Below are 26391 nucleotides of genomic sequence, written 5' to 3'. Positions count from 1 at the left end.
ATTGCTGAAATCCAGGTTTCTCAGCAATACAAGCAACTCACAAATAATAAAAAAAACAAAAAACAGCAAGGATGTTGCTAGGATACTTCTGAATAAATCACATTACATTGACATTATGGGGCAAGCTACTCCTTTCTAAACACTTTTGGTCTATACCTCATTTCCATTCATATTTGGAGCCAAGTCCTTTTTTAAATTGTTAAATTATTTTTGCTGTGATATAATATTATATATATATTACCCTCATTGCAAGAACCCTTCAAAAAATACTGTGATATGAATGTCATGTATGAAAAGACCTCAAATGAACACTGTAAGCAGAGTTTTGGATTACTATAAACCAATTATTTAAACAGCATTGTTATAGAAATAATGCTGTCCCAAGCTTTTTGATCCATATATGCGGTTTCAACTGGATGTGGAAGATGCCTTTCTATCATGTCGATCAATCTTGTTTGCTCTGTTTGTTGTTATTATTATTGTTTATATTCCTATTGCAAAGTCCAGGTTATAAATCACACACTGTCTCTCGCCATGGCTTGTATGGAACCAATGTTTCAATAGTGGGAGGCGGATTCAGGGATTAAACGGAGTGAGAGAAATTGAGAAATCAAAGTTAGAGGTAGAAAAGACAAAAAGAGAACAAAGATTATGACAGATTCAAAGATATGAAAAAAGCTGGTGACAGAGCATTTTGTGTTATTGTTTGATTCTTTTATATGTTGTATTTAAAGGGAGAGCATTGCTATAATCAAGGAACATAAAGGGAGACTTTACAATTCAAGTAAATTGAACAACTTGTTCGAGCTTTGCAGATTTTGCCATCCCGGGTGTCAGAACGGAGTCACTCACCGCTGCCACCAAATAATGAAAAGAATACTGTATCCCCGAAGGAGATCAGCGTAGTTTAGATCCCTATTATAAAACAAATCAACATCATGATCCACCATCATTACTTGGGCATCGAGTCAGGGACAGAGATTGGATTTTTATACCCTGGATGCTTTGACGTGAAGGCTGTGAGAGCCAGTCTAACGATTCAACGGTCATCTCCAGCCGTAAATGTTAATTAACAGCTTCAGCTGCTGGACATTCATTTCCTGCTATAGCCGAAAGGGAAGGGCTCGTAAAAAATAGGGTGCATGTGGGTGTGTTATGCGTACATGTCCTCATGTGTGGATGTGAGGGTGAGTGAGTATCTGCCCCTGTGTGTGCGCCACATCATGTGTCACAATGTGTGAATGTGTGTGTGTTCCAAGGACACGCGGTGATGAAAACTCTCCCAAAGGCTCCTCTGTCCTTTTCTAATACAGCAATAAGCCGTCAGCGCAGACCATAACTAGCTAGTCACACCATGACAACATAATAAAGCTATACGGGGACAAAGTCAGGTAAAAGTCACACACCGAGGCCACAAATTAGAGGTGTAAACAAGCTCTTCCGTCGGGAGCGCAATGAGACACAAAGAGCAGTAAAGGACGCAGGAAAAGTAAAAACATCACAATAGACTCACATTGCAGCTCTAGGACATGGCCATACTGAGATAAAGGCTACACTATGATATCATAATACTGCATTCATGAACACAGTAAGCCGAGTGTTCGCCAAGGTTTCACAGAGACGTCATGACAAAAGCTCAGAGTCATCCTGTAGCATCATGTCACAGCTGTGTGAAGGAATAATTCAACAAATAGTTTCGCAATCGAGCTGTTTAAAGGTATTAATGACAGTATGAAATGATATGATAATTGCATAAGTGTTGAGATACTGATTAGTCCATTGACAGAACGGAGGTTTAACAGCACTGTTACTCTTACTTGCGCTGTTAGCACCATTACCTGCCAGCACCGTTAGCAACCACGGCTGAATGGGTTGTAGCTGCTGCGATAGTGCACCAATCTAATCGCTTGCGGTGATTGGCTGCGAGCCAAACCATACAATTGGTTTATTTTGTTCAAGATCTCGGCACACAAAGGGGTCGATTGCTGGTAATGTTTGAAGTGTGGATACTACTGGGTAATGGTTTATTTTGGTCAATAGCTAAAGGGTGCTTGTACCCAGCCCTATTCCTCGTACAGCATATTAGTGTTACAGATTTATGTCCGTCTCCGCATGGCTAACTGCAGAATTATCGTTTCACCAGAGGCCATAGCAGTGGCCACAACTGGCCCCATGTTGTAACACAACCAAAAAAAAAAAAAGCATTATTTTTAATGGTTGTACCGTTCATGTTACCACCTGCTAGTGTAATTATTATTTGGGCAGTATTTTCACCGGTCCTGTTGTTTTAAAATTGAAGTGCTGTTTGATGAAGCTGGATAATCAATGGAGATAAAACCCAAACAGTGTTCCGTGCCAGTGTTAGCCCTGGCTGTGGAAAACAGAGCAAATGGAGGAGAGCCATAACTCTGGGCTTCCATCTCACTGTCGACGCCTCCCATCCTCCTCCTCCTTCTCCCCCATGCTCCATCTATCAATCCATTTATCCATGCTGCCTCATCCTCACGTCCCTCTCTCTCTCTCTCTCCCTCTCTTTCTCCCCCTTATCTGTATTGAAGGCCTCAACCATTTCAGGCCGGTGTATTATTCTGACCATGAAGATGTTTTACAGGCTACCCCCAGCTCCCTTCCTCCTCCCACATCTTCAACCTCCCCCCCCCCCCCCCCCCCACTTCCCCAAACAGATAGGAGAAAAGCCCCCATGTTTGAGTCAAGGTTCAGTGGTTTCTAATTATGTGTTCACTGAAGGAGCATGGTCAGAATATTTCATATAGACCCCCATAGGAGAGATAGGGGGGAAGGAAACACGGAGAGGCAAGAAAAATACGGAGATGCAAACCGAGAGAGGATCTTCAATGTTTTCCTGCTCATGCAAACATCTCCTCCTTTCAACCAAGGCTCAATTGCCAGACGAAAACAGGTTTACAGAGCATTTTCCCAGCTTTTGCATTTGCCTCCTTTCTCATAACTGTCTGCAAACCGTTCTCCTTTTGTCGAACCCAAGGACAGAGAATGGTTAAATTAAAGTGAATGTTGCCACAGAGATAATACACTATGATTGCAGGTCAGCACTGTCAACACCACGTGACATTGGTCAGTGGCACAAGTTGGCAGGACGACGTTTACCTAAATTGAACTTACCAAAATAGTCTCATCCGAAGCCTAACCCACAGCTGTCTCATCCCACAATGTAAGGCTAAAACGTCCCCAGACTTTGCCTTTTGGTAATTATACGACAATTAGGACCGCTTCTTGCAAGTACTGTTAAATGCGCCACACACATATACCCTCAGGAAGACACGCACCCACACACACACACACACACACACACACACACACACAGTCTTCTCAGGGCTCTTAAATGACTGGTGTCATTAATGTTGGTGTGCGGTTGCCAGCTGTAATATTTCCTGTGGTCATTAGACCATCTGGTGGCCTGACATGTCTCATGTGTCTGCCTCTCTCTTCTATCTGTCTGCCTCCTTGTGCTGCTCATTCCATGCCTCTCTTTTTCTCTGCATATTTGTCTCAGTGAATCTCCATTGTAACCTGTAATGTTTTTTTGGGTTGTTTTTTTTCCCCCACTCACTCTCATCCTCTTGCCACCCCTGCCACAGCTTGTTGCCCCTGGCCACCTCATCCATCTTTCTGTAATGGAAACCCATTGATGTATGCAGCCATTTTGGTGCTCCAATATGCTAATTTGAGAGATCTGGAGCCTCATTTGTGGAGGGGTTAACATCCCTCTAAATGAATGCTTCATTGCTGCTCCAATTACCGTGGCGAATATAACAGAAAGCAAAGGGTTTCATCAAAATACTCAGGATTACACAAAGGCTGCTTAAATGTCCTTGCATTAACCATTTTTTTAATCGGATCAATCTGTGTCTATAAAAGGCTGGATGAAAAAAAGGTTTCAAAAGTAATTGCTTTCCGTCTTAAAGCCTAAAGAAACATTTGCAGGTGCTATGATGCACATGGAGGCTTAAAGTTTGCTCGTTCTTTGGCAATGGTTATGTCCCGCACGCTCCGAGATGGGATCTCGCACGAATTGGGATCCAATCAGCCAGACGAAATGCAGCGGTGGCCTAGCTCTCATTGAGTTTGGATCTATGTGAAGTGAAGGCAGCATATTGGCGCAATCTGTACAATTTATCAAACGTAGGACTCGTATCATATCGCCCCCAACACAGGAGTTCCTCTCCTAAGGTGAGCAAATAGGTTCAGAGGAGGACAACCAGAGCTGGAGCACTTCTGAGACCCGTTGACTCGATTTTATCAGCTTCAAAATAATAGCTTTACATTAAAAAATGAGGGGGGCTTTTAATGTGAAGAATTTAGAATTTAAAGGAAATTAAATGTGTTTATCGCTCAATTAACGGAGCTTAATCAGTTTGTTTGTTTTTTTCACAAAACAAGTCTTCTAATACTGCAGGAAGGAATAATAAGAGGCAAGGAATATCAGGGGATTTTATTGTGAAGAATTTATAGTAAATAAATTGTGTTTATCCACCGTTTTACAGCTGCTCCTTTGACCACGAAATATATTCAAAAACTATCCGATCAGGCATGTTGCAGTAAAGTGTCGAGTGTGGACACACATGCAGACGGCTTATGTTGGATTGAAACTGACCTTCCAACACAATCTCGAAACACATTAAGTTAAATCATCCATTAACCGGTTAGCACATAGGCAAGGTGTTAATACGGTTAGAACAGAGGAATAATAGCGCAGAATTAACATTCTCCTCATGTCGAGAATGACAGCTAGGCGTTTAAAAAATGGCACTGATGTATGTGTCTGGTGAAGTGACTTCTGTTACATATTCATTTGCCTTTGCTTAGAGCTAAGGCAAGCCATCACAATAACGGTGCATGTAATGATGCCTTCAATTTAAGCATCCCAGGGAGATGTTGCACCGAGATATTGTCCCATTTAATGTACAGTTCCATGAATAACTGAGGTCTAAAACCACTCGGGTGAAAACACCTATTTAAAGAGGAACCAGCCAGCTATAGCTTAGCAACGTGGGAGCTGAGTCCATACACAATGCAAACCCACATAGGCATATGTTTGAATACACACACAATCTCGCAGACATAGCTTATGAAGGTGTTGAATAGCTCTCTCTCAATCTATGAATAAATCAATATGTGGTAACAACTCCGCTTGGCTTGACATAAAAAAAGATATTTTACAGGGTTTGGCTGCATCTCAAGTAGAGATGCACCGATTGAGACCCGCTGGTTTCCGGCTGATCGGCCATGGCCGGTGACTAGACGATCAGTTTCATATTTCTGAATTTACCTTCTTGTCACAGCCACAACCACTACATGTCCTTGTTGAGTAAGTGCTTCAGAGTGAGTAAATTAATACATGTCTGTACATTCAATACTCTATACATACCTCCACATCTTTCTTTCTTTAATTCTTTAACTTTAACTAATTCTCTTTAACATCTTCTGCAGAAAATATCGACTGTATCTTCCCTTGTGACTCTATCTCTGACCCTCTCTGCTCACCTGTCTACCTGCGTCAACAACAGCATGTTTGAGTGCCTCCATTTCATAGTGCTGATGGCTGGCCGCCTCCTACTCTCCTTGCATTTTTAATGATTGGAATTTCTTTGAAGTGCACATGTGGCAGATGATTAAATTATTATCAGACATGTCTTAATCAAATAGAATTTCCTCTTTGTTAAGATATAGAATTTGATGGATAAATGGTATTTAGAAGCAAAAAAAGGTACAGGTATGTTCTTTGAGGTGATATTCAGTGCTTCCGTCATATTACTTACTTCTCCAAGGGTAAAGCATGATCAGATTTGATCTTTGCAATTATCACAGCCTATGTTTAGCTGTGATAATTGATTGCTGTCATTGTTTCTAAGTTTAAATTCGCTCTTTGAATGACTCTCGAACCATCTCACAATTAATCCCACAAGCCCTTAAGACTCCTAATGACGTGTGAAAAGGTCCAAAGAGATAAGTCAAAAGAGCCAAAAATAACTTTAGTAAAAGATCATTACAATGTGCTTTCACAATTGAGACACTTTCCGGAGACGTGGATTCCTCGATTTATCAAATGAAGTGGTGTCGATCCCACCTCCCTGGAAAAAAATGATTGCACCATTACCATAGAAATACTACATCACTAGCATCAACAGAGAGGGCAATTTCAGACTGTGGGAAGGAAAATTGTTCTTCTCTTTTGCTTTTATCGCCAAAATCTATAGCAGACAAAAGGGGGTGTAATCTCCATCCACAGTCCATTCACCTCGGAGACAGCAGCAGGAATCATGTCGGTCTGCCTCTGTCAGGTCCAAATACAACCGAGTGCCTATGCTTTTTTATTTCATTTCCGTTTCACTAGAAGGGCCACGGCGGTCTTCTTTTCTAACAGAAGTATTGGATATTACTTAAAAGGAAACAACCAGTAGATGCAGGCTGTCTTCATCAAAATGCTAATAAATGCACCATTTTGTCAAAATGTAAACTATATACAAAGTTGCATCTATCCATTGCAGTGTATTGAAGTAAGACAACAGTCCAGCATCCACATGAGGCTATTTATCTGGGTTCTGTCACAAGAGACTGCAGTTTCTATGAGACCAAAGCCATTCGTGCTCAATGATCATCACCAATGGCTTAGTCATGCCACACTGCCATGCCTTAACTTACTTTTATGTAATCCAGGGGAAAGTCAACTGCGCACAAAGACGTAGGATGGCAGCATCCTACTTGTTCCTGGCTTTAAAAGCATCGACACAAGGGAACTCTGCTGAGGCCGATAAGGGTTAACTGCCTTGCTTATTGGCTCCTCTGTGGTAAGAGAGCGACGATGTATGAATATAAGAAAAGTCGGTCCCATTCAAACAAAGGCCAAGAGAAGTATTTACACCTTTATGTTGTAATTAATCATTTCCTGTCTGGTGCCATCATTGAAATGAAATGAAGAGGTTTCATTCCGAATCAGTAGCATCACCGAAATGTCAGGCTTTCATTATCGTAAAAAGTTTAACAATAATGTTTTGTGTGTTAGACGGTGTGTTTTGAAAGAATGTTACAAGGACAAGAAGGGCTTTTCCTCAGTAGGGGATTGTGTAATTCTTCATTTTGTGTCGCTACATGAATAATACATATCAACACGGAGTTATAATGTATCAAATGACTAGTGCTTACTCAATGTTTTCAATATTTATAAAGTCTTTCAGAGTTTCAACTTTAAAAGAAAACACATTATCTGCCCTTGGTGGCATATTTACAGCTCCATATATTCATATAACATAATATACATAATTAATATTCATATCTAGGGTATTATACATTTGTGACTTGTAACAAGACATGACTATCCAGTCCAGACCACCACCCTCTACTCCTCTTAGAAGAAGACGCTCTGGACTCCCCAAAGTAAAACATTGCTTTTAAAGGGAATTAGAGGAGCTGATTTGATTGGCCATGATTGATGCACACAGCAGATGTGTTTCCAGACTGGCCACAGGTGTATTCTGCTCCTTAAATAATGAAAAACATTTCCCTACATCTCACAAGTAGAACTTGTTGTTTGTCTAATGAGATTACGATGATAGCCAGGAGTCAAGAAAGATGAAAATGTGTCAGAGTGCATTCCGTATCCCTTTGAAAATCCATTTAAAACCAACTTTACATATTGCAGCATGGTACTGGATGTTCCAAAACAGTGAAATGACGCAGCCCTCTCCATATATGTTAATTGACGCAAGCGGAAAGCAAGCTTGAAGTACTTGCATTTGCATTGAAAATGAGAAAGACTCTCGGCCGTTTCCTCGACCGTTTAATCACCACAAGTTGGGGGGTTTTCTACCTCGAGAAGCCGTGACGCTAAATCCAGTTTAGAAGTTCATACTACAAGAGCGATACTGAGTCAGAGCTCCCTTGACATGTTGGGGTACAATGTAAGCACAATCTGTGTGCACGCTGCCGCAGGCGGGGACTACAGAGCTGGTGTGTGTTTATGAGTTAATGTGTGTGCTGTATTGTGGGAATCGTATTCCTAATGGGAGTGTCACAGCCCCACAAGAATCCTCCTTATGCCTGTCTTTTGAACATAAAGCTTTCTAAAAGCCTCTTGCACATGAAAAACGATTGGAGGAGCTAAGTCAAGCACAGCCGCGAGCACAGAGTGGGAATCATTGTTAAAAGAAAGAGAATGTTTTTATTCCAATAATATTCATAATCCTCCATGACTGGGGTTATCTGTAGTATGTGTGTGTGTGCGTGTGTGCGTGTGTAAATACATCATATTTAAACAACGCTATCGTGTACTGCACATCAAAATGGAAATAGCTGGAGCCTTGGGTGCATTAGCAGTTTAATATGAACAATGTCAACCCATTGAGAGCAGAATGTGCCTAATGTTTTTTTTTGACTGTTGATTTCAAAGGTTTTTTCTAATGCAATTATGACCTATTTCTTCTGGGCTTTAGCTTTTCATTTCTTCATTCTTTTCGCCATCGCTTGTCGCAAAAATTATGTTAAAATAACAGTGCTGATCCAGGACTGGCTTGTCCCACAGTGAAGCTGATTTAGTCTTGTCTTGTGAGCAGCAATCTTGAATCGGTTGAAACTATCGGCTCGTAACACATTTCAGGCAATGGAGATGGACATTATTGTCAGAGGAGGTATGATGTGGTGACCATGAAAAGACTTATTCAATTCACCCAAATAAGCTTCACTCAATTTGATTAGTCAGGGAAATGAAGTCACAGCCACGGTCACTTGTGAACTCTGACTCAGCAGAATTCTTCCACCACTGTGATGTTTTATATACTTATAAATCTAAACTACTGCACTGAAGTTCCAGGATTATTTCAAACTAATTAACATCCCTCCAGCCAGTCAGGGTGGAGTGCGCACGGAGGTCAGGGTGCTATTTAGGAATCATCCTTGAGAGGATGTGCTTCACTGCGAATATGGTAATACAAGGCGGCGCAGTCATGTACCATTCCGCACCGTCAAAGTATACTATCAAAGATTATGATGATTATTCTATTTCTTATAAGTTTACCAATAGGTTTCTGTGTAAACTATCAACTTTTGGTTGTTCTTTTAAAAGACTACCCAGAAGCGTAATTTCCAATAAGTGTTCTGTTCGACCAGACTCCCTGTCGGTAACAAGGCCCTTTCTCTATTTTGCTTTTCTGTTGGCGTGAATCTTCGGGACAGTCCCGTTATCCTCTAAAGAGAGTTACCCTGCACTTTCTTAATTGTACTGCTAATTTTGGTCGCTATGACAGTAGCTGAGCTATTTAAAAATGGCTTCGGTAAGTTTTTTTTTGCAGGACGTCCTGTGCCGTCACTATTCTCTGACCAATCAGTGATGTGCAGTGTTTTAACTCCACCTTCTAGTTTCAGCTCATCTCTCTTGGAACTTTGACAGAGGTAGTACTTAAACTGTACCAGGTACCAAGTACTATACACAACTTCTGCTAATGGAAAACCAAAAACAGTAAAGTTATGCCGTACCATGCAGTGGCAACATGTCCTCGTCCTTTATGATTTAGATTTTAAGTTGGATAATTTGGTTCAAATCCACCGTGTAACCATAGCTGCACTTCCCAACACACACAAAGACACACATGGCATATGCTTTGTAACTACTTAAAGAGGATTTCCAGTCTTGACAACTCAATTTTCTGATTATTATAACATAATAGTGGCAGTTAATAGGCATTCTCATATTTCATTTAGTTTTCTATGAAAAAAAAAAAGCTAGTTTGAGGCCATATTACTTCTAAGTAGGCAATTAAAACAAATTGCTTCTAGTAATGGAGAAATATGGCTGCTTATGATAAGTACCATATGGACTTTTTTTTTTTTTCTACATTTTTGAGCTACCAGTCAATGGATTTAAGCAATAGTGGAGGGTCATGAATTATACCGCAGTCACACACATTTAAATGGAAATACCAGTGCGATACGCTCACACCAATGCACAGAGCCATGTCTTCTATAGCATACCACGCACGCACACACACACACACACACACACACACACACACACACAAGGACGAAGGAAAGCATGAAAGTAGACACACACACACGCGCATACACACACAGACGAACAGATGTGAAAACGCACCCACACCGTTCACACAGACACACGCAGCCCGTCAAGTCGAGCATAACCGAAGGGCTTCAATATGGATTTCACACTTGAGCTAAACCTCCTTCACTTTCCTCAACAATATGGACGCCTCGAGTCATGTCAGTCCCCCCCCACTGCCACTACAAACACTGGCTTATTCTCCACAGACGCACATTCTCCCTCTGGTTAGCGCAGTGTTTATGAAAGGTCTGAGGAATATTTTAACGTCATTATGTGGCATCGTGTATCTCGCCTTAATGGAACCAGACAGGAAATGGCATGACATATTTTCACAAGCTGCCTTCAAACCCGCTGAAGTTGAAAAGTACGGACTCACAGTGCCAACTGATCTTTTGTTTGTTGGAACGTTTTCCTTATCTTATTTTAACAGTAGCAGTGTAGCAAACCTGAGTCCGTCTAATAGAAAAACGAAACTACTCGAAGCAGGTCTTTATGTGTATTAGGAGTCAGTACAAACAGTCTTAATTGAGATACTGGAAGATGATTTCCCATCACCAATTGGTCACAGCTCAAGAAACAGACAATTGATAAAAGCCATGAAATTCGAATAAAGCCAGCCAGAATTCTTACAATTTTGAAAACTCCATTAAAACAAGACACTAAATCTTCTCCAACTGGTGGATTAAACACTGTTGGCTTACATGTCGCTCTGTCTTTTTACTTGCTCTCTTTTTCTTTTTTTTTTTTAATCGGTGTCTTTCACTCGCTCACACAAACGCACGGGCAATTCGATACTTCCCAGACTCTGAGAGGCAGAATATGTGGGACCATATAATGTCCGTGACCAATAATGCATCAGGAATGTGTTGTGAGGAAATCGAGGAATTTGTCATGGGGGGGGTTAGGTGGGGGGGGGGGGGGAACTGGGAGGGGGACTGGGAGGGGGGACTGGGAGGGGGACACAAGTGTGGCAGGAAATTGACCGACTGTTGAACATGCCTGCGCAGTATAATCTAATCCGCTCCTCACCCGCGTATCCGAGCGTACCAGTTCTTTCTCTCGCAAAACAGGTACAGACCCTACGCTCGTACATTTACACATGTGTAAATGAAAAGTAGGCCAGGTGTGAATGCCATATGTTCTTTTAACGCGACACTCGTCCTCCTAATGACGGATTCACTATGAATTTTCAATTATCTTGTACAACGCTGAGGTGATGGTCTGGCAGCCAGAATATAAGATCACAAGAAAAGAAAACTGTGTTGCAGGCAATAAAAAAAACATGCCGAACTCTCTCAAACAGACACAGAGAGAACAGTGTCATTAACGAACAAAGACAATGTTACTCAAACTGGGCTGGATGAGACTAGTTCTGTTGGCGGCGCTGCTGGTGGCTGTAGAGAACGATCACGGAGCCACAGATGGAGCATGTAAAGGTTGCATCTGGAGGGAGAGAGATGGCAGAAGGCTAGCATGACTGCCGCCTCTGGGCTCTCCGCCGACGGCTCCATTGGTTTTTCCAAATGTGGCCTCTCCAGAAAAAACATAATGAACACAGCAGTGTCAGAGAGCACCTGAAGGTTTTCTGGGCATAATTCTGCCACCGCTGCGTTCATTATGATTTTTTTTTTGGAGAAGCCATATTTGAAAATCATAATGAACACAGCAGTGGCAGAAATCACCGGAAGGTTTTGTGGGTATAATTCTGCATATTGTTTGTTGTGAAGTTTATGAAAACTTGGTTTAAAGGGTGGTATGACTGTTTGTCAAGCCGTTTATGTCACACATTTGCCCGAAATTAAGGGTGCAATGGGTCACAAAACTCCCCTTACGGTTCATATCTTGGTTTTAAGTCACGGATTGGACCAGCGTAAAAGAAAGGGAGCTATATGTTTACATTGAGGGATGTACCAATCGTGTTTTTCTGCCGCTATTGCTGATTGCTGATAATCGATGATCCACATTGGTCGGTTGTGTCTCATGGGTTATAGTGGTCGCCTGTTACCACAAGGTTGCCGGTTCGATCCCTGGCCGTCTACAGTTTGCATGTCGATACACTTCCTTGAGCGATGCACTGAACCCAAAGTTGCTCCCTGAGCGCTTCCCAGCAGCCCAACGCTACTAAACATGCTTAGGATGGGTGAAATGCAAAGCAATTTCATGTATGAATATGTATGTAAATTAAGAATTGTAATAAAGTCTAAGTTTTATATAGATGATCTTTGCTGTTCTGTTGTTTAATTATAGCAGCCTTTATACAAGGCCCCAGAGAGTTATTATTACCCCAAAGTTAGTGTGAACCATAAACAATTCTAAATGTTTTTTGTGATGTTATTTACTTTGCTATAATCATCTATAGTGGTAAGAAAAAAAATATCTGCATCATAAGCTGCGCAGAGCTAGAGTTAGGAAGTGAACGGGGCATAATTCTCTCTCTAATATGTATTTTATATTGCTGCTGGGAGGATCAGGGATCTGTTACACCAGAACCCCCCAAAAAAAGAATAAATGCTTTGCTAAAAAAAGGCAGAGGAGATGCATTCAACTATCTGCGAAGAAGCAAAAAAAACAAAACACAAGAGGTTTTATATTCTTTTGTCAAAATAAGCACCAACAACATTGTCAGCTCTGACAAAACTGCAACCAACAACACAAATGAAATGACAACGAGAACAAGAAGGCAGTAAAATGCGGGATGATAGCAATGGTCGTGAAATGACAAAGGAAATAAAAATGAATTAAAATAGGTATCCCTAGAGAGTGGCATCGCAGAGAAACAGATGGTCTGTTCAGCTGGTGTTTGGACCGAGTTTTTTTTATCCACTAGACATCAATTTGTTGGCCAGAGAACTGTGGCGCTTCGAGCAGCCGGTTTACGCGCTCTGCCCGCTTCTGTCTTTGCCAGGGTTGTTTCCGTATTGACAATGTTGGTTTCGCTGGAGGACATCGATGTGAGGGGAGCTGCTTGTCCAAGTTAACCCTACAGCAGATTTTTCATTTGGATGCTACGAATATAATGAGCATTCCAAGCTTATTATGTTGAAACAGTATTTGATTTAAGCGGCGTGGGTAAATTAAAGGCTACTATCACACACGTACAAATCAGGTCAAAAGAGTTCATTTAAAGTGTGTGAGTGTATTCAGCTTCTCTACTCCTTCCTGAAAAGGCACTTTTTTTAACTCTTTCCCCAAGTCAGAGATGGCTGAGTGTTATCTTTGTCACACACACCTAGAAATAGAGGGCATTCACGTTCTACCTGCATGAGGATCGTGGGAAAATTCATATGTCATCTTAAATCTGACAGACTAGAGGGTGTCGCGTGTGTTCAGGTGACACAATGTGCATGTGCTTACACCCATTATTGCAAACTGAGAATGTGTGGATGTTTTGTAATGTTGTCGCTGCACTTAGTTCACGCCCGAGCATCCTGCTGTGTTTTCTTGTGCGCCCGTGTGATAGAGTGTGCGCCGCGCGTGACTGTGGACTTGGGTGCGTTTGATACGTCTCCTCAAGTCACAGGTGCAGTGAGATGCTGACGCCGCTTGCAGAGAGAGACAGTGCAGAAGAATGAGTTTATTTTTCTAGCTTTGTCTCGTTCTCATTCTCACTCTCTCTCACTCACACACACACACACGCACACACGCACACACGCACACGCACACGCACACGCACACACATACAGGATCTCAGACAGACAAACAAAAATGCCACATAGCTGACACTAACTTGAGCAGGGACCAACATGCCCGCAAACAGACAAATAAACATGCCTGCACACACTCACACACACATCTGGGAAGGGTATGGGACCTTGGGCACCTCGCCAAAGTAAACAGAGGAAATTGCCAGCCCTGACATTTTTTTTGGGTGTGGAGCGAGGCTTCTCAAGGTGACAGCTTTCAGTGGTTGTTTGTGGGAGATGCGGATTGGTGCTGCTTAACAATCAACACACTGTTCGTTTTGCTGTCTGTGTGTGTGTGTGTGTGTGTGTGTGTGTGTGTGTTTGTGCGAGTGTCGGCGGTCGTGCTAGACAGGGTAGAACATTGTCTTTTGATTGCAGCCGCGGAAACATATGCTGGTTAATGCACGGCTTTCTCCAAAACAGACCTAAGCTGCTGCGTTGCTATTCCTTTATAAAAGTGACCTCGGCCAAACGGAAGTTTGTTCGAGACCGAGACTCAAATTGCTCTTCCATTCATGCTGGGTGATGCCTCGACATTTTTAAGAGCGCAGTAGGGCTTCTTTTTGCACACTATGTTCAAAGCTTTTGTGTCGTTTTGTATCTAAACTTAAAGGAACAAGCAGAATAAAATCCATTTCATTTGACCTTAAAGTAAAGCATTTTTCCTGCCAGACTCTGGTCACCTCCCTTGACCCTGTGTGTCTTTTTGAGGAAAGTTATCTAAAAATCTCAAGTGCTCTGACGAATCTTGAAAAAAAAATGTTTCTCTTGTGAATTTGTTCACATCTTGATTTGCAGACTGGCTGTAAGTTAAATTCTGTTTTGCGCTCCTTAGGTAGTTTTATCTTTAATAAACTACCATGCCGTATTAATGTGTATCTCTTTATTATAAGTGTGTGTGCATTCCACTCTCTCTACCACACAATGCCCGTTTACAGAAGATACCGCAGTATCATTTCGTGTCTGCTGATGTCTTTCAACAACGCAAAGGCACATAAACCGGTTATGTAAATAATAGTCTTCTGTGCTCGGCAGTGGATCTGGCGTGTACATGTGTGTATGTGTGTTGGAAAGTGACACCACTGACACGGGCTGACAGAAGATGGGATGACTGTAAATGATGCAATGCAAAAGATACTAGATAAAATAAAAAGCTCATTTTCAATTGAACTGAATTGAATTTTAAAAGCCACCATTGGCAGCGGAAACGACCAACATCATATTCCCTGACAGCATTCTACCCAAAGCTGCTCCTCATTCAGATTCAGTCTTCAGGTTAAATCAGCTGTGACTTTCTGCCCTCCTAAGTTTGACTTTTGTTCCTTCCTCAAAACTAGTAAAAAAAAAAAAAAAAAAAAAGAAAGTGAATTCATTTCATTTAAACGAGGTCATTCCTGCACGTTTTGCACGGGACTGTGACTACAATCAGCATCACAACCATCTCTTTCCCAGGTAACTCTGTTTGTCACGCATAGCTGTTACACACCTAGCCATCATTTACAGACATCTAAACCCCCCCAAGTGGGCCCACATGATGGAGCCGGATGGGGTTGCTAGGCGATTTGTAATATGGCTGCAAAATCAGTGGGGCAGAGAGGCACTAACAGTTCTGTGGAATATGTTAAAATGATGTGAGAATATCTTCCATCATAGTGTTGGGTCAGCGTAGCGATTATCCCTCCCTCATAATTGTGCTGTTTTATCTTTTTGCCTGTATCAACCTTTTCCTTATTTTGTTCTGGCTAAATCCCCTGACAAAGTACCCCCCCCTTCCCCTTCCACACACTGTCTCTTTGATTCGCCAAGAATTTTCCCTTTCTTTTTTTTCTCTTTAACTCCCCAGTCTTTCACTCTTATTCCCCGCTCCCTCCCTCCCTCCTCTTTACTCCTCTCCCTCCCTCTCCCAGCAGTAGCCACCCAATAAAGGATGTTGTTAATATCATTAGGCAGACTTCCTCCGGCCCAGCGCCCGGCCCACTCCCTTTCAGCCATAATCAAGCGTGCACACTAACTATCAAAGGAGACATAGCTAATAAACTACCACAGTGGAGCGGAAAAACACACACATACACTCTCGAAGCGAAGGGGAAAAAAATAAAGAAAGAAAAGTTGGCTAAGTGTGGCGAAATAAACGTGTGCATGTTCGAACTGAGGGGATGGGTGAGGTCTGCGGGGGGCGGGGGGATGTTGGTGCGGGGTTACCCAGACAACACTAATAAAGTATACGCCAAGGACCAGCACAGTCTAAGGCGAATCTGCCACTTAAGTACACTAAATTAATTGGGGTTGAGGGAAACGTACACAAGCAGACGCAGCTAATAAAGTGTGCTCTGAGAAGAGGCCAATACTGTCAGTTCACTGGGTTTAAATGCGCCGCAGTCTTTTGCTGTAAATCATCCCTAAAATGGGAGCGCGTATTGTCGGCTAGATGGCTTGAAAGTGTTCTCTCCTGACAGCTGAATGCTACAGTGCATATATCACCCGTTAAACACGGCCCAAAGGGAATATGTGATGCAACGCTGTGAGCTGTGAGGAGCACTACATTTAAAAGAAGAAAACGAGGGGTGGGAGGACAATGGCGTGAGGCTACTAATAGGGCACGCTGCACAAAAAGGCACTGATTCTCATGCAAGCACAGGCAATTATCCGTCTTAATGAAAAGAGGAAGAGTCAAGTATATGTACCATTGTCCTTCTAATTGCGGGGAAGCAGATGAGACAGTCTCGGTTGTAGACGCCAGATTTTCTACAGCGCTTTGGCTGCATTCTTTCAGCTTTCTGGTAAAAAAAGCCTCATTTTTTGCTGATAATTTAGTTGACTGGATGATGAGTGAGTATGTTTGGGATCTTTAAGCAGAAATGGAATTTAATATAATGTAGAATTTGAGCCCTTCGTATCTACATTGTTGCTGCCCATGTACAGAAGCCCAGAACGGAAAAAACTAACTCTGGCTCTAGAGAGGGCCTTTCATATATTTACGTTACCTGAAGGCCACCGTATTTCTTCGACACGCTTGTGAAACTGCGGAAATGTGAGCCACACTGTGCAAAACTGTGGTACCGCCAGTTGATATCTGGGTCACGTTGCCCATAAGGTAGTGTCATCATGGTAAATATGGCTTTTGAGCAAGGCCAACTGAGCTGCCCTGGTTTTTCACTTGGTTATGTTACCACAGTCATGGGAGGGGAGGATTGAGCGGAGGGTGATTGGGCTGGTTTCGATCTGCAACCACACTGCCAATTGCCACTAAATCCTACACCCTGTCCCTATAATATTGACGATCAACAAGAAGTTGAGAGGCGGGCTACACCCTCGACAGGTCTCCAGTGAACTACAGGGCCGACTTATAGAGACGGACAACAATTCAGCTCACATTCACACAAATGGGCAATTGAGCTGCCCAATGACCTAACCTGCACGTCTTTGGACTGTGGGAGGAAAACAAAGCACAGAACCTTCTTACTGTGAGGCAACAGTACTTACAGCTACACCACCATGCCACCATCATATTTCCGATGCTAAATCTGGTATGGAATGAGTTGATCGCAGCACTGCAACCTGTTTTTGACACAAATAAGTCCACGGCGTTGTTAGTTAAGCCTGTGCATTTGGACAACCATTGGGATATTCCAGCGTTATGTGGCCTCAACTGAGCTCTACTGTCATGCTTTATTTATCCCTTTGCCTCTGCACTGTAATGGAAATATAAAAGGGTGCATTGATTAGTGTTTAAGGATCAGGCTTTAATAGATTAAAAGCCCCCGGCTCTGAGAGAGGCACTCACTCTCTCTCTCACACACTCACACACACACAGTTATGCATAAAGTCGAGCTAATATACACATCAACAAGCAAATATATGGACGGATATGGAAATACACTCATGTATAGACAGCAACTTCACACACTATTTGGATTGACTGTTCATAAAGCTACACAAACACACACACACACACACACACACACACACACACACACACACACACACACACAGACACAGACACACACACATGCTTGTCTGGTGGGGTTATAGAGGAACACAGACGGGGCACACAGATGCTTTCCATGCACACAGACACACAGACAGACACACACACACACACACACACACACACACAGACACACACACAGACACACACACACACACACACACACCTATACAGCCAGCAGTGCCAGAGTCCTAAGCCTGTATATATATATTTCATAGCTGAGATAGATAAACATGTCTGAAATATCCCCCAAAAAAGGATAGAGATATCTCTACATGTCATTATCTTAAAGTTGGCAGCCTAATGTTGATTTTCAAATAGATGGAAAAATCCATTCATTTTTAACGTATTGCATTATTAATAACTTGTCTCGATCCCAGAACATTTCCTGCACGGGTGGGGGTGTCAGGTCTCGATTTGAGTATAAAATGAGAAGTAAACATGAAAATAAAGGAGGGCTGCCGTGTTTCAGCATCCCACTGCAGCTGCACTTCCAGAGCAGACCCAAATAGCCCATACAGCAACAGAAAAGAACAGAAGGTCTGTGGGCAAAACAATAATCCAATTACCTAATTTCTCTAGGTTATTTTGTCTTTTTCAAAAATTGTGCCAGTGACTGCGTTTCCCGCACTTGTGTCGTGAGAAGACGATGTGTGATGGTGACATTGTTTCGGCCTGTGAACCTGCCGCTTCAACTAGTAAACTGTGATGCAGATGTCACGTCTCTCCCCACCTTTTTCTTCAATCTGTGTTCTGCACAGTGACAACTGTCCCATCTCCGAGCATCGCCTCGACCTGTCCAACATGTCCCCCTTACATGTTCTCAATCATCGCGCCTCCTTCCTCTTCTCTGACCTCAATCATACAAGCGGCCATAATGGTGTTAGGCTTCCCCTTGTGCTCACCGACCTCCTTCGTTTTGGGGCCCATCCTTTATACTCCGCTCTTCTCTTGCTACACACTGTTGATAGTCTTTCCTAACTGCTAATTTCCTCCCATTCTCTTCCACACCCCTTCCCATTGCATCCAATCTTCCTCCGCCGTATTTGACCGCAATCATGTTTGCTGTTAGCCTCGAACCAGGTCTATCCAGCCCTCTCATTGCCTCCCGTCTTCTGCCACTATCCTTCTAGTCCCAATCATGCCTGAGGGTATCCTTCTTCTGCTCCATAATTGAATCTCCTGTGTTCTTCTACTTTCCCTTTGCCCCTCGTCTGCACACCACAATCACGTTTGTTGTTAGCCTCCCCCCCTAACCTCTCGAGTCGTCTCTCCAGTCCTCTTGTCTCTTTAAATCTTCCCCTCAACAAGTCACATATGTTGCAAGCTACGCTCAGCCTCTCCTCTGTCCTTTCAGGTCTTTCGGTGTCCGTTGTATTCCCCCCGTTCTGCCTCAGGTGAAGCGTTCTCGCCTGTTGTTGGACTCAGCTTTTGCTGTCACTTCTCCTGACCTCTGTGTCTTTCCCCCCTCCCTCGAGAGTGACCACAGTCTTGTCTGCTGTTAGCGACACCTGACCTCTCCTCCTTGCCGGCTCCTCTCTCATGTCCTGTAACTTTTCCCCTGACAGTCACACATCTCTTCCCTCGCCTTTTTTGACATTGTTTCTTAAAATGCAGAGAAAAAAAAAAGGCAAAATTTCACAGCACATGGGTAATTTCGCAATCAGGACGTCACATATCATAATACGTTTTCCCTTCTTCACCCATATTGAAAGAAGAGAAAAATTATTCTCCCACACTGGCAGTGATATATTTCTTGTTATTTCCAAATAAATAGAAGAACTGCAGCATGACCAGCTATAGATGCCATGGATGAATGGACAATGATAAGGCCGCCACCAAATACAAGAGAAAAACACAGATTGTTGAAATTACTGAAAAAAACAACAAACAACAGCCATGGACGTTTTAAAAAAGGGTGTGCAAGTGTTTAAAAGAAAAACATAGCACCTCAAGGATCAAAGCGTATCACTCCACTGATATTTAAATGATTAATGTATGGATCAAACTATAAAAGTCTTGTCTCTTGTAGTCATACTGTGCAGCCATGCATTTCTTCAAAAGGAGCAGCTGATAGCGGGAATAATTGATTTTGGTACATGCTAATGCCACATTCACTTCCTTTCATACAGATGAGCTGCTGAGTGGGGAAAAATATATTCAGTTTTTTCTGAGCACTAAGGTTACTGCTACCTGACCAAAAGAACGAGAGAAATGCTAACAAACCTATGCATATTCATAATAGGGTTTATCCATTTCCCTCTTTTCATCCCTCATTTGCTTTGATCAGAAAGTTAGAGGAGTCATACTCTTTTCTATAGAGGAGTCATACTCTTTTCTATGCACTGCCGGGGCTGCAAAAATGCCACAGGGGCGGACTGAGGAGAGCTGTCTAAGGATGAAGATGCTGCCGAGGCAAGCAGATATACACACACACACACACACACACACACACACAAGTTGACCTGCAAGCACACACACTAAGTTGACAGACACAAAGGCAGACTGACAGAGACTGACTCATAAGCGGAGAAACAGGCACTTTCACAAATAGAACAAAAAGACGCCAAAGAGCACAAATGTCAAATAAAAAACTACCAGCAGCAGACTAGCTCACAACCACAGACGGCCAAGACTTTTTACATTTCACAGCTTTCCATAATTTGAGGTCCTGGTGCATAATAAGAGGGTATATTATGAGTAATGGCATTAGAGAGTGTTTTATGTCCTCCCCGTATTAAAAATGTACAAAGAAAGTACAAGAGTTCTTTCGGATTACCAAAAGAATTCACACAAGCCCCCCCTCCGAGCCGGATCTTCCAGCTAAGGGTGCAGAGAGGAAACCGTTGTAAAATGAGGCTCTCTGAAATACATGTGAGGCGCCTTAATTGGGACCAAATCTCAACAAAATCTTGTCATGTCTTCAACCCTTAGGTGCATTTAGATAAAAGCACACAGCAAGTGGCATATCTGACTGCAGAGAGGGTAGACGGAGAAAGTGTGGGAGTTGTGCGCTGCTGAACAGGAGCAATAACTTTCTCATGTCTCTGCTGCCTTTTGGAGGCTTGTTGCCTTCAAAGATCTCAACAGCAATTGTTTCACTGTGGTATGTCATACGTTACATATAAAACATAAATAACGCGATCACTTGCCTGTGCGCGTGTGATGTCAGCGAGTGTGCACCTCTGTGTCTGTCCACAGCTAATCTCGCATTCTGCTGCAGCAAACTGCATAATATAAGTTATGACTGCACGCTCAAGGACTTCTCGTGGTTGGAGCGATTCCAACCTTCTCAAAGCAACTTTTAACTACCCGTTTTATACTGCCACTGACTCCACACTCACTACACTGAACCCGCCCCCCGGCCGGTAGGGGTCGCCCAACCCCGAGCGCTGCTTTGCAGCCAGAGACACAGTGGGGTTAAAACAGAGATTGTATGTCTATCGGGAAAACAGTTTTGCTCACTTTTATTGTTTTGGACTGTGGGTTTGGCTAACAGCTAGCAGCTAACGGAACTACACACACATCTGAATGCATCATTGCCGCTCCGTCGTCCCCATAATTATTCCCTGCCTTTATAAAAGGGCATCAACCTTCATTTTTTCACACATATTGACAAAAAACAGACCTGAAGATAAATTAATGCTTCAAGTCTCGATTACGCGCGTGAAACGGAGCTGAGACGCGCACCGTCAAAGAGCCGCTGCAGACATCTACGTGGATTAAAACGAAAGAATGCTGTGTGAGACGTGCACATGTGAAAAATATGTTTGATACACTTGCAGTCTAGACGGGGGGTTAGCCAATTGTACTTTAGATTCATTCAATCAAAAATCACAGCATTGGTCGCTGCAGACACACCAGGAGGAGATCTGCACTCTACTGAGTGCACCTTTCTAGTTTCATTAATGTAAACATTCAACAGAGACTCATTGGCTATAATTCTTACCGTAACAGCTGAGGCACTCAAAGGAGCCCTGGCCAAGGCAGCAGCAATGAGACTGACCTGTTGAGAATGCCTTAACTGGGCGGCAGTTTGTACTCTTTATACAGGTCAGGCACACACTGTCTAGCATAAGTCCTGAATCTGCAGAGGGAGGCTGTCTGAAAGCTGTGGCAAGAAGAACTCGCCCTCCCGTCAGTTCTCCCCTTTTTTCATAACATGGAAAAAGGTTCAGATGTAATAAGACTCCGCTTTTAACATTTACAAGTACCTAAAATTATAATCTCAAAATCAAAGATTCACTTGAGATCTGTCATCTCTTTTTGTTGTTGGCGTAACAGTTTTTAGTGGTAGCTAAAGGAAACTGTTGCCACGACCTGGAACATAGATGAGCAGCAAAGATTATGAAATAATAAAATGAATGAATAAATATGAATAAATATGTCCGACAAAGTGAGGGAGCTACATTCAGCGCTATTAACATGATCAAATAGGGTTGGTTTTGCTGAGCTGCAAAAGCTCACAGTCCACTTGCAATTGTAGGTTGGTGGTTCTTTTGCCAGCATACAATCTTTGGCCCAGTACATACACGCCCAGACACAAGCCAAAAGTTATAATGTTCATCATAAAGTGATGTTTCTTATTTGATAGAGATGTTCAGTTCCAGCTAAAAGTAAGAAGCCAGCGAACTTCACCTGAAGGTTTTCTACATTGATTTTTGCTGATAAAAAAAAGAGCTCAGAACTCAACCCGCCCTGTGCCCTCAAGAAACTGTTTCATTTTCAAGGGCGAAAAAAAGTCTCTGACTCTTTCCACCTCCGTACCGCTCTACCCCCCCACCCCACCGCCCTCTCCACACCGGCTTCCAATTTGTTGCCTTTGTGTACTTTACAGCAGTGAGCATCGCACCCCCCGCCCCCCAACCCAACCCACCCGCCTCCTCTGATCGGGCCCACGCTCGGACATCTGTCCGAGGATGTTTACCCAGGCAGTAAGTAAGTTAGGGGAAATATTATCCTAGTTTTACCTTACCTTTCTTCTGTCTGAAGCATAAACACCCGCATTGCAAGGTGGGGATAGGAGAGGAGGGGCAAGGAGAGAAAAAAAAGTGAAGAGAAGGTAAGACAAAGTGGACCTGAGAGAGTAAAAGAGAAGGATGAAGGGTGGGGGGTAAGCAATAGAGAGGGATGGTGGGAGAGAAAAGGGAAAGAAAGTTGGAAGGGTGATGAGAGAAGGAGAGGAGACAGATCATTTAGTAAAAGAATGGATTATGTGGAAGAAAGGGGTAGAGAAGAATAGAAGTTCAGAAGTATCTCCAGTGGAAACAGAAATGCACACGCTTTGAGTGGCAGTACTTTAAATGGCAGTTAATCAACCCTGACTTCACTTCTCAATCAATTTGTGCCCCACAGTTCCTTGAGAATCACTTTAAAATGTCACCGCTGTCTTTTCCTCGGTCATCACATGCCCCTTGATAAGATGGAAGTACCATTCTCCAATTTAAGGACTTTTCATTTCTCAAGGTTATATAATACTCCCTTTTTTTTCTCCCCTCAGTCTACTGAGATATTATATTACTTTCCTCTCCGGAAAAATGTCTTAATAAGAACACGTAAGAACTTTGAGCTCCAGGGGTCATTGTCCAAGAAGCCTAGACTGCCTTTTTTATGGTCGGATAAAAATCAATACACGGTTTACATGCATGCTTGTCTGGTGGGGTTATAGAGGAACACAGACGGGGCACACAGATGCTTTCATTGCACACAGACAGACAGACACACACTCACACACACACACACACACACACACTCACATGTCTCTCTTCGTCTCGTTATCTCCCTCTCTCTATCTCTCTCACACACACACACACACACACACACACACACACACAACACACACACACACACACACACACACACACACACACACACTCACAGGCCTCTTCCCGTCTGGTGTTGCTTCCAGCCTAAAACCAAACCATGTGTGGGAGCTATCCTGTGCTGGCCTTAACTGTATGCAGTGGTGCAAGGTCCCTCCATTAAAATAAAAATAAAAAAAGGAGTGGATTTACTGCCTGTCTCTGTCTCTCTATGCCCCGTCTCAGGCTTTGTGCCTCTCTGTGTGCTTTCGACAACAAGTGTCTTTGCTCCCGTTTGTCTTTTTTATTTAATTTTTTCATTTTTTGCTTATTTCACCTTTGAGCCTATTTTGCCTGTCTGCCCTCATCTGCTTGCCTGTGCCGCTCTTAGCCTATTTGTTCCCTTTTTGCCTGTCTGTCTGTAAAGCTGTCTTTCCCTCCCTTGAACTCTTTCTGTCAGTGTTTCTATTTGAACCCACCCACCCCCCCACCCCACTTCTTCTCTTCCCAATCTCTCCCTCCCGCTCCACCACCAACTAGGCATGAAAACGGCGCTCCATTAGGAGTGCCTGGGCTAAGCCCGGTCTGACACACACTGCTTTGATCAGCCGTGAGCCGGGCTAAACACCCCGCTAAACTCCCAGTCTGAAGGGGGGGGGGGGGGTGTTGAGGGAGAGCGAAAAGTAGCGAGAGTTAGCGAGACACGGGGCCGAGGGGATCAGATCAGAACAGAGGAATGATATGGAGATGGAGCGACAATAAAATAAAAAAGAGAATTGTACAGACTGAGGAGAGAGGAGCTCGATTTCCCATGCTGCCCCACCACTCGTCTTTTTATTACATTTTCCTTCACATCTTTTTTATCACCTAGGTTTTTCTCTCTCTCTCATTCGCCTTCCCTCCTTTTAACCTCCAGGTAGCCTCTACAGTGCATGAGTAACAATCTCTGCAGGTGCATAACTCCTAGAAAACTCACAGAATGATGAGAGCGAAAGAAGTAAATGTTAAAACAAAATCAGATCTGTGTATTGGGAAATCCCCCACAAATCTTTGAAGCATCTTTCTCAGAGGGCAACTTGGCTGTCTTGTTAATTAAATATATTATCTACTCCACACACACACACACACACACACACACACACACACACACACACACACACACACACACACACACACACACACACACTTGCTGTCTAGGAGAGAAAAAAAGCCAAAAGAGAAAAATACAAGCCCAGAGAGAGAGACAGACCTCTTTAACTGACAACAGTAAAACAAAAAAAAAGAGCCAGAGCTTCCACACTGAGGCAGGCAGATACTAAACCAGCAGCAGCAAAAGGACAAAAAGCTCCCGTCTTTTACTCCCGAGGAGTGAAGAGAAAAGGGATTTCCGCTCAGTGCTAATCAATCAGGCCGTGATAATGGCTCCCATGCCTAGCTGTCGACTGGAGGGGTCAAGGCATCCCGTGACCCAGCGCCCAGGGCCCAGGGGCCAAAGCCCCTTCTCAGAATAGCACCCCAGGACGGACTCCCGGGCTAATTGTCCGAGCCAGTGTCAGCCTTTTCAATGCCCCCCCCCCCCCCCAAACCCACCCCTCCTTCCACTTTCCCCTTCATTCCTCTCTCTTTCTTCTCCCCTCCTCACAACTCTGCGATCCTCTCTCTTTCTGTGCAACTGAGGAACCCACTATGTATACCGGCATGTACTGGCGGCGTGGGGGGATCTAAAAATGAGAAAGAGAGCAGGGGGGAAAAAAAGAGCATGTAGATCTTAGGAGAAGAAAAAAAAACAGAGGGGTCCTGTAGGACGGGGAGAAAAAGTTAATGAAAAGACAGAGACGGGGAAGGATAGTGAGAGAAAGAAGATCAGTAGTGGGCCACAAGAAGGAGCAGGGAGGGAAGTGAAAAGGGAGGATGAAAGAGAAGGAGACAGTGAGGGACAGACGAAGACAGTTGGACGGAGGAGATAAGGAGGAGGGGAGGCTGTCACTCATATCCCCCCTTTCCCATCTGCATATCAATGAGTTTCTATAAATCACAGCCAGAGCAGCAAAACACACCAAAAAATGAAAACATAAATAAACTGAGAGGCTCAAAACAGGAGAGCTCAAGAGTCCGAAGCAAAGAAAAAAAAAAACTCGGCATTCCTCTCATTCCAAGCGCACGCTGCTCATTAACAGCATTACATCCCACAGACAGAGGGACGGAGTGATGGAGAGGCAGTCCGGACGACCAGCACCACATCCCCGCTTCTCCTCCGTCACCTTTCCTCCTCCTCTCACCCTCCTCCTTCCATCCAACTCTCTTCCCCTCTCTCAGTCCCTGTCAGGTCCCGGTCACACAGCGCAGATAAAGAAAAAATAAGACAAATATGAAGAAAAAAGAAAATGAAATAATTGGCTACTCACTGGAAATCTCCTCTCTTCTTTTTTTTTTTCCTTCTTGTATTTCTCTTTTTTCTCGGATCTGTCACTCCTTATCCTCTTCTCCACCGTAGCAAGGGGAGTGTGTCTATCCCGGCGTGTATGTGTGTGTATGAGTCCGATGGAGGAAAGTTGCATGTGTGTGTGTGTGTGTGTGTGTGTGTGTGTGTGCCTGATAGAGAGAGAGAGAGAGAGAGAGAGAGAGAGAGAGAGAACGTGTGCGTCTGTCTCTGTGTCTCGCACTGCTCTGAGTGAGCAAGCTGAGGCTGTTTTAAACAGGCTGCTCTCCCCATGTGACCAGCCCAGCCACAGGCAGGAATACATTACTGAGACACACACACACACACACACACACACACACACACACACAAACACACACATACATACACTCTCTGTCTCTCTCTCTCTC

At 43.4% G+C, this 26391-nt stretch overlaps 1 protein-coding gene across 1 annotated transcript in view; it reads right to left on the bottom strand.

The window, feature by feature from the left end:
- The window catches only part of cntfr (ciliary neurotrophic factor receptor), a 209471-nt gene extending 183286 nt beyond the window's left edge, over window positions 1-26185 (bottom strand). The window contains exon 1 of the mRNA XM_054612685.1: window positions 25968-26185. The gene's annotated coding sequence lies outside the window, so the exon portion shown is untranslated. The remainder of the gene's footprint in view (window positions 1-25967) is intronic.
- Between the last annotated feature and the right edge of the window lie 206 nt (window positions 26186-26391).

Source organism: Anoplopoma fimbria, chromosome 14, assembly GCF_027596085.1.
Source record: "Anoplopoma fimbria isolate UVic2021 breed Golden Eagle Sablefish chromosome 14, Afim_UVic_2022, whole genome shotgun sequence".
Lineage (NCBI taxonomy): Eukaryota > Metazoa > Chordata > Actinopteri > Perciformes > Anoplopomatidae > Anoplopoma > Anoplopoma fimbria.
This window is presented reverse-complemented; position numbering and strand designations above follow the sequence as displayed.